General features: G+C 39.2%; 1 protein-coding gene across 2 annotated transcripts in view; it reads right to left on the bottom strand.

Annotated features, from left to right (window-relative positions):
- The window catches only part of ZRANB1 (zinc finger RANBP2-type containing 1), a 68485-nt gene that overhangs the window by 20417 nt on the left and 31705 nt on the right, over positions 1-16363 (bottom strand). The window lies entirely within an intron of this gene.

Genomic DNA, 16363 nt, shown 5'->3' with positions numbered 1-16363 from the left:
CTGGCTCCATGCTCTGGTAAAGTTTAGAGAAATTATTAGAATATATTAAGAGGATCAAAGATCAACCATCTAGTGTGAAGACATTAAAGCCCTGTTTTCTGGTCCTGGTTCTGCAGAAACCAAGGACACAAGGATGTGCTTGCTGCCGCTGTTGGGCAAGTTCTGCCCTTTATTCTGACCCCCTCCCTTTTTATGGCTGCACTGAGTGGCTTTGCAGGACCTTAGTTCCCCTCCAGGGATCAAACCCTGGTCCTTGGCAGTAAAAGCACCAAATCCTAACCACTGGACCACCAGGGGTGTCCCTATGCTGCATTTTTAAAGTTGAATCAAAGTAAATGCTCAGCTTTCCTTCCACATGGCTGTTAACTGAGACAATTAAAAGCAGTTAAAATAAATGTTTAATGTAAGTAAAAGTTAGCAATACTTTGATTTCAGAATTTCTCACAGTAAAGTCTTCCTTATACCCATTAAGAATTATTAAATTATTAATATAATAAAACTTGAGCTAGATAATTCTGAATAGAAATATGCTAAAACGAAATGCGATAAACCAGTTGGGGTAGAGGTACAAAACAAGTTTCCAATTTTCCCAAATCCATAAAGAACTTTCTGTTCCCATTAAACTATGTTATTATTCTTAACACAAATTAATGTTAGGTAATAACAGAAATCTTATTTAGTAAGTGCAGTGTATCTGTGAATAATAAGCAAATAACCTTGGCGAAAATATGAAGGTGCAGGTTAGCTTCAAATTTACCACAAATAGTGGTACACACACACACCCCCACCCCAAGACTGCAGGACTAAATAACTGCTTCCTAAATTACATCAAGAAAAATGTGTTACATAAAATGCTGCTACTAGCTAAAAATATTTCTTAGTATACTTGCATTTTAAACTGCTATCTTGAATTAGGAATTAGATAAATAAGACTTGTTCCTTAAAGTGTAATAGACTGGTTCAATGTCACAATCTCCCCCGTTATTAACAATAACAAAGCTTTAAAATGATAATTCCCACATTCACTGAATGCCCATGAAACAGACAGCAATATGCCAGGCAATGTGAGAAACGTAAAAACATGGTTCCTATGCTCAAAACAGCCCTTCATCATACTTGTGAACCATAAAAAGCCAGCTTCAAAGTTTTCCAACTCTGGGATCAAAGATCCCTTCTGCAAAAATAGATCCTCTCCCCAGAAAGATGACCCCCAACCCCTGAAACAACATTTTTCAGGTTAAGAACCCATGGTTTCAAATGATAATACCTTCCTAGATAAATTTTTATTTCACAGCAATATAGGTTAATACATTCCTCAACATAAACACCTAAGGACAGCTGTAGCCCCCACTCCAACACATAAAGGACTTCAACAAAACCTTATGAGGCACAGCGCCCTGGAGACATCATCAGGGCTGAAACGTAATATAGCTGGCATGAGATAAAAAGAGGTGGACTTCTCAAAAGAGCAAGCCTGGAGATCAGACACAGAAATATAAAATCTACCTGTTTTAATGAACAGATGAAAATAATCTAGTAGGGTTCATGACATTTTGAATAATTTAATACAGCTTTTTTTTTAACTGAACATGCCCTGTTCCATTTCATGTATACACTACTTCCTTACGAAGGCAACAACTTTTCACTTCAGCTCTAGCAAAGCTGTTAACTACTCCTAGGTGCAGTATCACTGTACCTTTTACAGTTTTTAGCTTCAGCCTAAAATTATATGCATCTATAAAATTTTGTGTGATACAAAAAATGTTCTAAGCACTTTCAAAAGCAACAAAAGGACCAAAAAGTTCTGATCAATTTCCCTGAAAAAAGAGGAAGACCTACACAGTGCATGTATGCACACGAGAGACAGTGTGTGTACATATACCCCCATATTTTTTTGTTTCCCAAAGATGAGGTAATCTAAAAGTAAATGCCAACTAACTGTGCTTTTCTGGTTGGAGAAGACATCTTCTAAATTGCTGTCTTCACTATTTTAATTCATCACACAGCTGATGTCTGGAAGGATCTCACCTCAGAAATACACGCTCATGCTCAAGAATTCATTTCCTCTCTAATGTTCCTAAAGGATTTCTGTAACTAGAAGCCAATCAGCCAGTCAAAGGTGGGGAGAGTGCAGCCCAAACAGCACAGCAAGCTCAGCAGCTGTGCCTGGCGCGGTGGCTCCCAGCCTGCCTTCACACTCCGCGCATTTTACCAAAAACAGGACTTCACATGATGAACTGCATGGTATGTGAATTACATCTCAATAAAGCTGACATACATACATGCAAACTGATTTCTATTTGGCCTAATCCAAGATCTCAAAAACAACTACTTCCCCTGACCACAAGCTCTGCATTAAACTGTGAATGGGAAATGCTGCTGCCCTTAGCCTGGAATATATACATACAGGAGGGCAGAAAATGAAGGTGAACAGAGATCTTGTTCTCTATTCTTCAGAGCATAAAATAAATACCCAAACTTTCTAGAACACGAAAAACACGAATTCAACTACAGAGACAAAATAACATTTAAAAGAAAAATACTTCATTGTCTAATATTTTAGGAATACATAATTCCATTCTTTTCATTAACCATAATTAAGAGCTCTTAGTTTCAGTTACTGCTGGGTGAATTCTGGGCTACGAAAAATCAGTAAATTTATTACAAATCAAATTTCACGAGAACGTCAATGAACTGTCCAAATGTTTGTTGTATATCACTTACACACTGCTCAAGAGGAGCTAGTGATTACAGTTTCTTCACAGATGGGTTTTCACTGTCAACATGGTGTCTAAAGGACCTGACCTATACTGAGATTTTAAGTTTTAGCTACACATGTTTCCTTAGGGAGAAAAAAAGCATCAGATTATATGCAAAGCAACTAAGAAAATGTCTTTGAGTCCTTCACATAACATTTTTACCACCTTTTAACATTAGGGGATAAAAGGAAAGCAGGAAGAAAGTAAAAGAAGTGGTAAGTACGAAAATACAGTAAATAAATCTAAGTGGTAAACCCTCACTTAATGCCACAAAGACCATGAAAAAACTGGAAAGTCCCAGTAGAACAGAAATAGGTAGCGTACACAAGCTTTCTAGGTTACTGACATCTCAGACTGACGCCAGCAGTTAGGGAAGGTTCTTTCTCTGGTATGCTGGCCTGAAAATTTAGCGACCATGTATTACACGCTCTGCCCCTCCTACTCCAAGTGAACGTGAAAGCGTTAGTCACTCAGTCACGTCTGACCCTGCGGCATCGTGGACTGTAGCCCACCAGACTCCTCTGTCCATCAATTCTCCAGGCAAGAATACTGGAGATCTTTCCAACCCAGCTGACTGAACCCAGGTCTCCTGCACTGCAGGCAGATTCTTTACCTTCTGAGCAACCAGGGAAGCCCATGTTATGAAAACCAATTAAAAACACAGCTGAAGGCACTCTGAGAAGATTAACTTTAAAAACTAATTGGCAGTACCACTACACATTCAAAATTGATTGAAACATACACTAGCTAAGTGGTGATACATAGTTACTGATAAAGTTAAAATACTTTTAAAAACATAGAGACCTCAGAATAAGTGAAATGAAAAAGAAGAAGAGGAAAAAAAAAAAAAAACACGCATACTGTTCCGTAAGGTGGGCCAGGAGTAGAATTTAACATATTCTGAAGTCACAGGTCACAACTCACGGAGGACTTCACAGCTACTATGGAACTCCGTTGGTTAGAATATGGAGCTGGCTCATAGATATTTAGAAAACAGACTTATTTTTTCCCCCATATATGGCACAGTTTTCAAAGTTTTGCCTTGTTTCTTTTGACATAAAATCATAATGGTAACTAACTTTGAAAAGAATGCCAAATGGTAAAAAAAAAGCCAGGACTTACCTGAGCCCACATGGGCCAGCTCAACACTACCCTGGAGTTCTATGGTAGCTGTGACATCACAGCATGCTTTATGCTGTGGGGTCAGGGTGGACTTGGAGTCAGCTGGCACAATTTCAGGAGCCCTTAAAGAGAAAAGTTAGTTTTAAGTGGTAATGTTCAGAATGCCCTTTACTCTGGTCAGTAGAAAGATGCAGATGTCGGTGGCTACAACATCTGGACAGTTTTCCTCTACTTGGAGTCTAATTCCCTTTACTGTCTTTGCATACTAAAAAGGAAACTTGACCACCCAGTTCTTCAGACTCCTAACCATTTGGCTACAGTTCAAAGATGAACTTAAGACAGACACAGCCATCGCTCTCAATACTCAAATAGAAGCTGTTTTTTAAATAAAATGACCTCGATATTTTTAGGTGTATCTTAAGTATATGCAAGCTCATGGCAATCCCAAAAACAGTTTGAGAAGACCAAACAAATCACCTTCTAGATGCATTTTTCACATAATAACCAATGGCAACAAGTCAAAATCTATCATTTCTATTCCTAGAATAGTGCTAGTAAACAATACCTTTTCAAAAAACCAAGATGTGAAAATCATAAATTGGAAACAAATTCTTAATTGAATCTATACTTTATCAAGATGAGCTTCTATTCAATTCATTCAATAAACTTACTTCATTATGAAAAGATCCTCTCTATTTCTGTCTGTGTCGTGTGGCTTGTGGGCTCCATTTCCCAACCACGGATTAAACCTGGGCTACAGCAGTGAAGGCTGAGAATCCTAACCACTAACCAGGGAACTCCCAGAAACATCCTCTTTAGAAAAATGAATTCAAATGATAGGGAAGTAAAAATAATAATCTAAGGAGCCTCTTTAAATGTTCTATTATTAATCACGACGAGCGACGATAAACGCAGTTTACACTTTCGAGCTCTTACCCCCTCACATCTCTGATCACCGCTAACTGCCGTGGAAATACAAGTCCCCACAGTCACCAAAAAACAGCTGAATGGACAGATACCTTGCCATGCAGGAAGAATTACTGCTAAAGCACAATGGAAGGGTAGAAAGGAACATGTCACAAAGTTATTTTGGGAAGGCGATCAGAGATGAGGACCAACGTTAATGGGTTAAAGATGAATGTGAGTTCAAATTAGAATGGTTACTTAAAATGTTGTCAAAAAGTCAACTGAAGGGATATTACAGTTCTTCAAGAAAAAATCTCATCTGCTCTACTGTCAAGCTATCCTGCACAAATTTAAAACTAATCATTAGATGTTTAAAGTTATACCATTTTAGATCAGCCTTCTAAGAGGAACTGAATTAGACTAAGTCTGCTGCTGCTGTTAAGTCGCTTCAGTCGTGCCAGACCCCACAGTCGGCAGCCCACCAGGCTCCCCCGTCCCTGGGATTCTCCAGGCAAGAACACTGGAGTGGGTTGCCATTTCCTTCTCCAATGCATGAAAGTGAAGAGACTAAGTCTAGCTACTCTCTTTTACAAGTGAGAAAATTAGAGAGTAAATAAGCATTTTAAAAGGGGCAGATAGATAAAAAGAAAACCTCTCATGGCACAACTTTATACTTTTTAGATTATGTTCACATAACTCTTCTTCTAGCCAAAATATTGATAGAATTAAGAAGAGAATCATCAGATTGGAAAAGGTATTAGTTCATCCTGATAAGGTCCTCAGAAAGAAGCACAAAACAAGGAAGTTGCTATGATTTGCTACTGCAAGAGAAGGTTCCACAGCTTCAGTAAACACTCAGGCCCCCACAACAATCCACAGAAAAATCCACATAATACCGAGTGGTAAATTTTCTCCCAAAGTTTCAGACATTCTCACTATAGCATGCCTAAAACAGAACTTCCTGTCTTCGATATCTCAGAAAAACAATACTAATAGCCAACCCAAGTGTCCAAGCCAAAAACCCAAGTATCTTTCTTAATTCTCGCCTCAACTCCAATATCAATTCTTCCAAGTTTTACCCATCCTACCTTTGTAAAGTGAAAAGTGAAGTTGCTCAGTTGTGTCCGACTCTTTGCGACCCCATGGACTGTAGCCTGCCAGGCTCCTCCATCCATGGGATTCTCCAGGCAAGAGTACTGGAGTGGGTTGCCATTTCCTTCTCCAGGGGATCTTCCCGACCCGGGGATTGAAGCCAGGTCTCCCGCATCGCGGGCAGACGCTTTAACCTCTGAGCCACTAAAGTCTCTCTCAAATATATCCCCCTTATTCCACCCACCACTGTCTCGACCTCAGGTCAAGGCTGCACCCTTTCTTATCTGGACTGCAGTCATCTCCTTCTAGATGATCTGTCTGCCGCCAGTGCTGCCCCCCACCACAATCTAGTCTCTAGACACTGACTGGAATGAGCTTCCCATCCACACATCAGATGAAGGCAGTCCCCTTCCAAATGTTTACCACTGCCCTTACACTAAGCAATTGTGCCCTTACACAATCTGTAACCAGATTAAAAGGCTTGAAAGGCCCAGCATTACCCTGCAGCCATCTCTCTCACAGCTCCCATTCTACACTCCAACCTGCAGACTTCAACTGAATGGATGGGCCACACTCCCTAGCCTCTGGGGTCTTAACGAAAGCAATTCCCTCTGACAGAAACACTCTTTCCCCTCTTCTAAGGTTCTGGCTTAGATGTCATCTCTTCCTGTAAGTCCTCTCCGAATTTCCCAATGAGATTAGGGTACAGACTTACTGTTCTAGCCTCCTTTATTTCCTCTCCTAAAATTATCACACTACACTGACCAGACCACAAACTTACTGAGAGCCCTGACTTCTTTCTGAGTGCTTGGGAGCACACTTAATGATCATCTGAACGTGTACACGAATGGACAAAGAAAAGGTGAAAATTAAGACAACTCTGAAAAGCAATGGGAGGGTGGAACAGGTTGGACAGTTGCCTTTGAGATTTTAAGATATCTAATAAAGCCATAATTGTTTAAGCAGAAGTGCGATACTGATATAAAAAACAAAAATCAAAATAAAGAGCCTCAAAACAAATGAAGCAGAACTATTTTATGTAAGACAGAACCACCCAAATTAAAGGAGAATTTAATAAATCAAAATGGAAATTACTTGGAAAAAACATTTTAATCCTCAGTTTAAAAAAAAAAAGATGGTGAAAGACAAAATGCTGTAACTCTCCCCACAAAAACAAGGGTAAAGAAAATGTTCAATAAACATAAACGGTACATATCTAATATAAACATTATTTATATTCACAAGAACTTCAGACAACTTCATAAAATCACAAAGAAAAATAGAAGACATAAATCAATTCACAGAAAAAAATACAAATGACTAAATGAGATAGCTTGCTTCTTTTAATAACAAACATCAGCAAAGGTACAGCTATACAAGCAGTCTCTTACAGTGATGAGAATATAACCAGTCCAGTCCTTCCAGGAAGCAATTTACTAATATGCATAAAATACCTGTGACACATTTACATCATTTGATCCTATTACCCCATTTCTGGGAATCGAAAAAAAGCATCAAAAATGCTGGCAATTTTATTCCTCAAAACATTATGAGAATAAAAAATTTCCAAATAAATCAAAGGCCAGTAATAAGAGCTAGGTTAACAAAGTATGGCAACTCAAAGTCATAGTACAATTCATTTTTTTTAAGACGAAATTATTTTAATTACTTCAAAATGTAAACTTCAACAACAAAGGAATGTATTTCATTTACATAAAAATATTAAAAACTGAATACTCAAAATGCACAAAATATACACACGAAAGATTTCTTCTATAAAGAGATAGCATAAACTGTATTTTCTTCATACTGTCTCTTACCTCTGACATATTCTACAATGAGGGTGCTCTGCTTTTATTATTCAAAAATGAATTAAACTCATAAAGGAAGTCAGTATATAATGTCAAGTTTGATAAAACAAGAAACTACCGCTATGTCCATCAACAAATGAATAGACAAAGTGAGGCATATAAATGAAATGGAATTATTTCAACTTAAAAAAAAAAGGAAATTCTGACACGTTACAACATGGATAAATCTTGAAGACATTACACTAAATGAAATAAGCAGTCACAAACGGACAAACAGCATACAACTCCACCTCTGAGGCACCCAGAGTAGTCAAATTCACAGCGACAGGAGAGTGGCAGCGGCCAGGAGCAGGGAAAGAGGGAATGGGGACTTACTGTATGCAGAGTTCAGTTCTGCAAGGGGGAGAAAGTTCTGGACACAGATAATGGTTATTTATGTTACAGAATAATGTGAATGTACCAAAGCCATTGAACCATACATACACTTAAAAACAGTTAAGATGGCAAATTGTTATGTATATTTCATCACAATGTATATTTCATCACAATTCAATTTTTTTAAAGCAAAACAATGACAAAAGGACAGTATTCAGAGATATTAGAGGTCTTGCTTCAAAAAAATCACCTATGTAGTGCTCCTCCCTCCTCCTCAAAAGATAAATGTTTATATTCACCTAATCACATCCAACTGAGGCTCATTCTGTAAAACAAATGGTCTGGCCTCTGAAAATGGTAATGACATGAGTAAACAAAAAACAAAAATAAAAACCACCTGAGGTACTGTTTAGATTACAGGAGATAAAACAACTAAATAATCTTGACTGAATGGAGTTGGAACAAAAGTTATTAGTGAAACTAATAGTGAAGCTGAATATGGTCTTCAGATATTAGAGTTTCTGGATAATTACACTGTGTGAATATACAGGAGAAATGTGTTCTTAAAACATACAATGCTGAAATATTTAGGGGTAAATGTCATGACATCTGGAGCTAACTCTGAAGTTGTTCAGGAAAAGCTCTTACAGAGAGAGACAGAGACAAAAAAAAAAAGAAAGCTCAAAATACGGCAAAATACTAACAACTGAAAAACCTATTTCAAAAGCATTTGGTGTTCAATGTATTATATTTGTAACTTATCTGTTGGTTTTGAAATTTCTCAGAATGAAAGGCTGATGGGGGAAAGTTATCGCCACAAAGAACTGAAGGTGGAGAAAAGAAAAGGAAACTTATTTTCTTTATAAATTCCTTCTATAACTGCTTGATTTTTATAACCGTGTGCATAATTTATTAAATGTTTAATGTTAAAGACATTTTATGGTAAACAGTAAAGTTCCCTGGAGTCTAAATATTTCTTTTAATACTTAATATTTAAATGCTACTTTTGGATTTCATAATTCAATGTGTTCATTTAACATAATGTTTTTAAAGAAAGAAAGCCTTCACTAAATCAGTGATGCATATTCGAACATCAGTATCATACAACCAAGAATCATCAGACATATTCCCTTTCTCAGCATTAGGAGGCACATTATTAGTTGGCAGCCCTGTGTAATCAATCATTTCTAAAAGCCAGGAATTACGTCTCAGGGACTAAAGGCAATCAGAAGAATCCTGCCAGGGCTCTATTTCTGCCATTGTCGTCCATCTGCCTTGACACACTCATTCCTGGAAGCTTCTTTCTTATCCCAGGTGTCAGGAAGCACTATGAAAAGCCATACTGAACTGGCCAGGGGAAACACTTAAAATAAGTGTGTATTCCCTCCAGACTACAATCTTACATTCTGGAGAATTACCAAGATTCACTTAAAAACCATGATTTAAAATGTTATTTTAAAACAAGAGTTCCAAAAGCACAAAAGGAAATCCTTTGAAACTTGAAGAAAAACAAGACAGAACTAGCTGAAGATAATATTGCTCTCACAGTGCCAAAAAGAACTCCATTACCTGTAATATCAACTACCTAGGACAGGAAAGAGTTCCACTACCAAAAATGTGTATGAGGACACCATCGTCCTTCTAGCTACACGAAGAGCATCACACAGATTTAACCAAGGACATACAAGGCACTGCCAGCATCGCAGCAGCCTGCTTCCCTTTTAAGGGTGCAGTGCCAAAGATCTGCTGCAGGAATCTGCATATATTCTGGATTCTATTAAAAGCTTTTAATAGAATATTGCAACTCAAACCATTTTTTTTTAATGTTTTTAAAAGGTGTGATGGCTTTGAATGTCAAAGACTAAGACGACCTTTTTTGTAGGCTCCACATTCATTCATAGATAAAGCAATGTATTAAGGAAAAAGGGACACTAAATCAGAGTATCTTTCAGGAGGATAGCTTGGTATCAATATAAAACCAACCTCACAAACAAATAAAATGGTCCAGCAGTTACAGAGTAACCATAGCTTAAAACTAAGCAATTCCACAAGGCAGGAAAAATTCTAAAGATGGAAATAGCTGCAGTTTATCAGGTATAAGCAAACACAGCAAAGCAAACAGAACAAATACTTCATACTAAAAATCAAGCTCAAATAATGCGCCCTAGCTATGGAATGCTGAGCAATACTAGCAAGTGGTAAGATTACCTTAGGATACGGCAATAAACTTCACTAGGCATACTTATTTAGCTGACTTGAAAAAGAAGACTGAAAACATTACTATTCATTGGCGTCAAACATCGTTCAAAAGTCCCAGTAACAGCATTTCTTTCAACCAAATCAAGAAAAAAAAAAAAAAACACCACCACACTGTGAATAAGAAATATATGGTCTTCATCCACTATTCCCGGCATATAACTCCTAAAATCCGTGTAATTTCCCATTAAGAGCCATAAAGGCATCTTTTGTTACAGTACTTAGTTTTGTTCTCAGTTCCTAAATAGTTCCAGAATGATAAAGATAAAATAAATAGGAGTCTTCTGTTACTCTTATAGCAAGCCCTTTCAAACACCTCTGAGCTTATGTTAATAAGATGACTTTTAGGAAAGCCCCTAAAGATGGAGGTTGGTTGCCAGGGGAACCAACCCAGTGATTCAAAGGTTGGAATGTTCAGCCCCACCCCACTACCACCTCCTTGGGGGGAGATGGACTGAATGTTGAAACAATGATTCAATCAATCCAATGATTTAATGTGTCCAATGATTTAATCCATCGTGCCTCCATAAAAATCCCTGGTGCTGGGTTTGGATGGCTTCTAGGCTGATGAACCTGTGAAGGTGCTGCGAGAATCCCTTCCCATTCCGTGCCATATGCATCTCCTCCACCTGGCTATTCCTGAATCATGTATTTTTAATAATAGACCAGCAACCTAGTAAGTAAACTATTTTCCCAAATTCTGTAAGCCATTCTGACAAATTGAACCCAAGGAGGTGACTGTCAGAACCTAGGATTTATAGTCTACAGTCAGAAACACAGGTGACAACCTGGATTAGTACTGGCGTCTGAAGGGGGCAGGAAAGGAGAGAGACACTCTAGTGGGACTGAGCCCTTCGACGGTGGGATGAGGCTATTTCCGGGTAGACATCTGCAAGAAAGAGAAATGCAAAAAAGCAAAACGGCTGTCTGAGGAGGCCTTACAAATAGCTGAGCAAAGAAGAGAAGCTAAAGGCAAAGGACAAAAGGAGAGATATACCCATCTGAATGCAGAGTTCCAGAGGATAGCAAAGAGATAAGAAAGCCTTTCTCAGTGAACAATGCAAAGAAATAAAGGAAAACAATAGACTGGGAAAGACTAGAGCTCTCTTCAAGAAAATTAGAGATACCAAGGGAACATTTCATGCAAAGATGGGCACAATAAAGGACAGAGTTGGTATGGACCTAACAGAAGCAGAAGACATTAAGAGGTGGCAAGAATACACAGAACTATACAGAAAAGATCTTAATGACCCAGACAGCCACAATGGTGGGATCACTCACCTAGAGCCAGACATCTTAAAGTGAGAAATCAAGTAGGCCTTAGAAAGCATCATTACGTATGAAGCTAGCGGAGGTGAAGGAATTCCAGTTGAGCTATTTCAAATCCTAAAAGATGATGCTGTGAAAGCGCTGCACTCAATATGCCAGCAAATATGGAAAACTCAGTAATGGCCTCAGGACTGGAAAAGATCAGTTTTCATTCCAATCCCAAAGAAAAGCAATGCCAAAGAATGTTCACATCACTGCACAACTGCACTCATTCCGCAAGCTAGCAAAGTAATGCTCAAAATTCTCCAAGACAGGCTTCCACAGTACATGAACGAGAGCTTCCAGATGTTCAAGCTGGATTTAGAAAAGGCACAGGAGCCAGAGATCAAATTGCTAACATCTGTTGGATCATAGAAAAAGCAAGAGAGTTCCAGAAAAACATCTACTTCTGCTTTACTGACTACGCCATAGATCTGACTGTGTAGATCACAACAAAGTGGAAAATCCTTCAAGAGATGGGAATACCAGACCACCTGACCTGCTTTCTGTGCAAACTGTATGCAGGTCAAAAACCAACAGTTAGAACCACACATGGAACAATGGACTGGCTCCAAATTAGGAAAGGAGTATGTCAAAGCTGTCTACTGTCACCCTGCTTATTTAACTTATATGCAGAGTACATAGTGCAAAATGTCGGGCTGGATGAAGCACAAGCTGGAATCAAGATTGCCGGGAGAAGTATCAATAAACTCAGATATGCAGATGACACCACCTTTAGGGCAGAAAAAGAAGAAGAACTAAAGAGCCTCTTGAAGAAAGTGAAAGAGGATAGTGAAAAAGTTGGCTTAAAACTCAACAGTCAAAAAACTAAGATCATGGCATCCATTCCCAGCACTTCACGGCAAACAGATGGGGAAACAATGGAAACAATGAGACTTTATTTTGGGAGCTCCAAAATCATGGCAGATGGTGACTGCAGCCATGAAATGAAAAAACACTTGCTCCTTGGAAGAAAAACTATGACAAAGCTAGACAGCATATTAAAAAGCAGAGACATTACTTTGCCAACAAAGGTCAAATTACTTTGCTAGTCAAAGCTATGGTTTTTCCAGTAGTCATGTATGGATGTGAGAGCTGGACCACAAAGAAAGCTGAGTGCCAAAGAATTGATGCTTCTGAGCTGTGGTATTGGAGTATGGACTCTTGAGAGTCCCCTGGACTGCGAGGAGATCCAACCAGTCAATCCTAAAGGAAATCAGCCCTGATACTGAAGCTCCAATACTTTGGCCACCTGATGTGAAGAACTGACTCCCTGGAAAAGACCCTGATGCTGGGAAAGATTGAAGGCGGGAGGAGAAGGGGACAACAGAGAATGAGATGGTTGGATGGCAGCACTGACTCGATGGACACAAGTTTCAGCAAGCTCCAGGAGTTGGTGAAAGACAGCAAATTCTGGCGTGCTGCAGTCCATGGGGTTGCAGTGTCAGCACGACTGAGCAACTGAACTATGCATAAATATATATATATATATTTGACCTTCATCCACTGTTCCTGGCTCACAACTTTCCCAAACCCTTAAACTTCCTGAGTGATAAAAGCAGTGAGATAATATTTTTGGTCTCTTTTCCTCAGCTCCTGAAAACACATCAGGGTAGGTGACATTTGGATCCCACTCCAAGTTGGGGGCTGGCTGCCAGGGGAACTAACCATGTGATTAGAGGACTGTGACGTTCAGCTCTACCCACTATACCACCCTGACTTCCAGAGAGGGGAGAGGGAAGAGAAGCGGGAGACTCCCCGTGGCCAACGATTTAATTAACGACGTCTATGTAATAAGGCCTCCATAAAACCCCAGAAGGACAGAGTTTCAAGAGCCTGCAGTTGGTGACCACGCACAGATCTGAGGACAGTGGCGCACTTGGGAAGAGCATCATGGAAGCTCCGTGCCCCTCCCCCAAACCCTACTCTCCACACATCTCTGTCATCTAGACGTTTATCTGTATCCTTTAATCATCCTTTTATAATAAACCAGTGACCCAGTAAGTAAACTGCTTCTCTGAGTTATGTGAGGTGTTCTAACAAATTTATCAAACCCAAGGTGCGTGAGGGTGGGAGTGTCATGGGAACCTCTGATTTATAGGCAGTCAGAAGTACAGGTTAACAACCTGGGCTTGAGGCTGGCTTCTGGCACCTTAAGTGAAGAGAGGTCTTCTGGGACTGACTCCTTCACCTATAGGATTTGATTCAACCTACAGGGTAGACAGTATCAGAACTGAGTTGAACCCTCAGGCACCCTGCTGGTGTTGTTTTAAGAATTACCTGTTGAGACATGAGGAAGCTTCCCAATACAGACACATGTTGGAATTGAAACCCTTTACATCAGAGGAAGAAAACACCATTAATAAAACGTTAGTAATTCATTTCCTTGAGAAAAACCATCATACACATGATTTTTAACACCAGTACCAAAATAAACTGAAAAGTTTAAAATGCAAAAAGCCTATACACTAATTATTGTTAAAATGAAAAAAGTGTTAATGAAAGCAATACATTCTGACATGTTTAACAACACACAAGTTTTAGACATTTCTACAGTCTACAGTTAACATCTGACACTCTGGAGTGGACAGATGCATGTAACACTGTATATAGTAAGGGGGCCAAAATATAACAGCATAAATACAGAATATAACTGCCACAACTATTACTTTTCAACAGAAGTTATGAGGAAGGGAAAAACATTCCATCAAATACAACAAAATGTTTGCACACACTTTGTAAGAAAAAATTAAATCTAATGTATCTCCTATGTTTTAAGAATCAATGTTTAGACACATCAGAATTTTGCTCAGTAATAAGATTACAATCCTTGTGACTCCATTTCAACATGCTCCATGATAATGAGTTTCTGGGTTAGCTCCTAAGTCTGATTCTCAACAGGGGTACACCAGTACATACTGTAGGTCACCCCAAAGCTTGGGGGCAATAGAGATGTTACTAATGCATATGTTATCTCTAATGCCATTGCCAAGCACAATTCTTTTCCTTTTATGCCTTCAACAGCACTCCTTCTCACTGTCCTCCAGTATCAAATCCTTTCCATTTTCATTAGCAGAATCACTGCTAAGTCACTTCAGTCGTGTCCAACTCTATGTGACCCCATAGACGCCAGCCCACCAAGCTCCCCCGTCCCTGGGATTCTCAAGGCAAGGACACTGGAGTGGGTTGCCATTTCCTTCTCCAATGCATGAAAGTGAAGTTGCTCAGTTGTGTCTGACTCTTAGCGACCCCATGGACTGCAGCCCACCAGGCTCCTCAGTCGATGGGATTTTCCAAGCAAGAGTACCGGAGTGGGGTGCCACTGCCTAGGATCACTAGACAAGTTAAATGTAAGAAATATGCAGCTGCTTAAGGCAAAATGCAAAACAGGAAGCAACACGTCCAATGGCAACTGAATAAAAATTTTTCAAGAAAAAAACTCTGATTTAGGACTCAAGGTACAGAAAACACATACCATAATTCTTTCCCTTATATATTCATCAAGCTATCAAATATTCATCAGGAAGATGGAGAAATTAAATGTGAAGAAATCTGACTTCAGACTTTCCATATCCATAGACCACCTAGTGATAAACTGAGACCTCTTATAATAAGATCCATGGGACCTACTTGCTCTGTCTTAACGTGACAAGAAGCCAAGTTGGTTGAGGGCAGTCTGTAAGGTGAAAAGTACAGAAAGGTGGGGAGAAAGCAAAGTGGAGAAATTTAAGAGAGAAGCAAAAAGATTTGTCTCTGAAAGGCTAGTTGTCCAGATCCCAGTTTCCGCAAAAGTTTATTCACTGATTAACAAAAATTTGAATGTCTGCTATGTATCAGGGACTGTTTAAGGTACTAGGAAACAGCTGTGAACAAAACAAAACAAAATTCCTGGTCATCATAAAGCTTAAGTTCTTGTATACTTATAGCATTCACACTGTTGTACAGTAGAGACCAAGAGAAGACTGTAAAGCAATTATCCTCCAATTAAAAATAAATTTGCTAAAGTTTAAGTTTTACGAAAGAGACAAATGAGGTGATTTCTAATAAGTATACTAGGAGGTTAACCAGTGTTGTGAAGAAAATGAAAGTTGGGGGAAAAGGACTGAAATTTCAGATGCAGCAGTCAGGGAAGCCTCCCAGGGAAGATAACCTGTGAGAAAATACCTGCAGGAGATACATTCGCTAAGCCGGCAAATCTAGAGAAAGTAATCCAGGAAGAGGAAATAGTGCAAAGGGCTTGAGGCTTATTTGCAGATAAGAAAGGTTGCAAGAGTTGCTGGAATGAGAGAAAAGAGAGAGAAAGAGAGTGTGTGTCTAAAAATGGGGGAAGTAGGTGTGGGATAGAGAGCAGAAAGAGCCTATAAAACTGGCTTTTACTTTGAGCAACACAGGGAATCACTGGAGGAGTGAGTAGCTACTACTGAGTGGAGCAGCTCCTGTTCCGAGAACCATCTGTAAACAAGGCTACAAGCAAGAGAGGATCACGGCTTGGACCAGGGTGATGACAGGTGGCCAGATTCTGAATATATTTTGAAGACAGAGCCAGTGAGAACGAAGTATAAGAGAGAAAGGAGAAAACCAAGGATGACCAAAGCTTTGGACACAGCAAATATAAATGAACTTGCTGGGTCCAAAGTCCTAAACCAACATGGGAGAGAGAGAGAACAGATTTGAGAGGCTTGCTCAGATTTAGCCTCACTGAGTTTGAAATACTACACATTCAAGGGAAAATGC

This window comes from Budorcas taxicolor, chromosome 23, assembly GCF_023091745.1.
Source record: "Budorcas taxicolor isolate Tak-1 chromosome 23, Takin1.1, whole genome shotgun sequence".
Classification (NCBI taxonomy): Eukaryota; Metazoa; Chordata; class Mammalia; order Artiodactyla; family Bovidae; genus Budorcas; species Budorcas taxicolor.
This window is presented reverse-complemented; position numbering and strand designations above follow the sequence as displayed.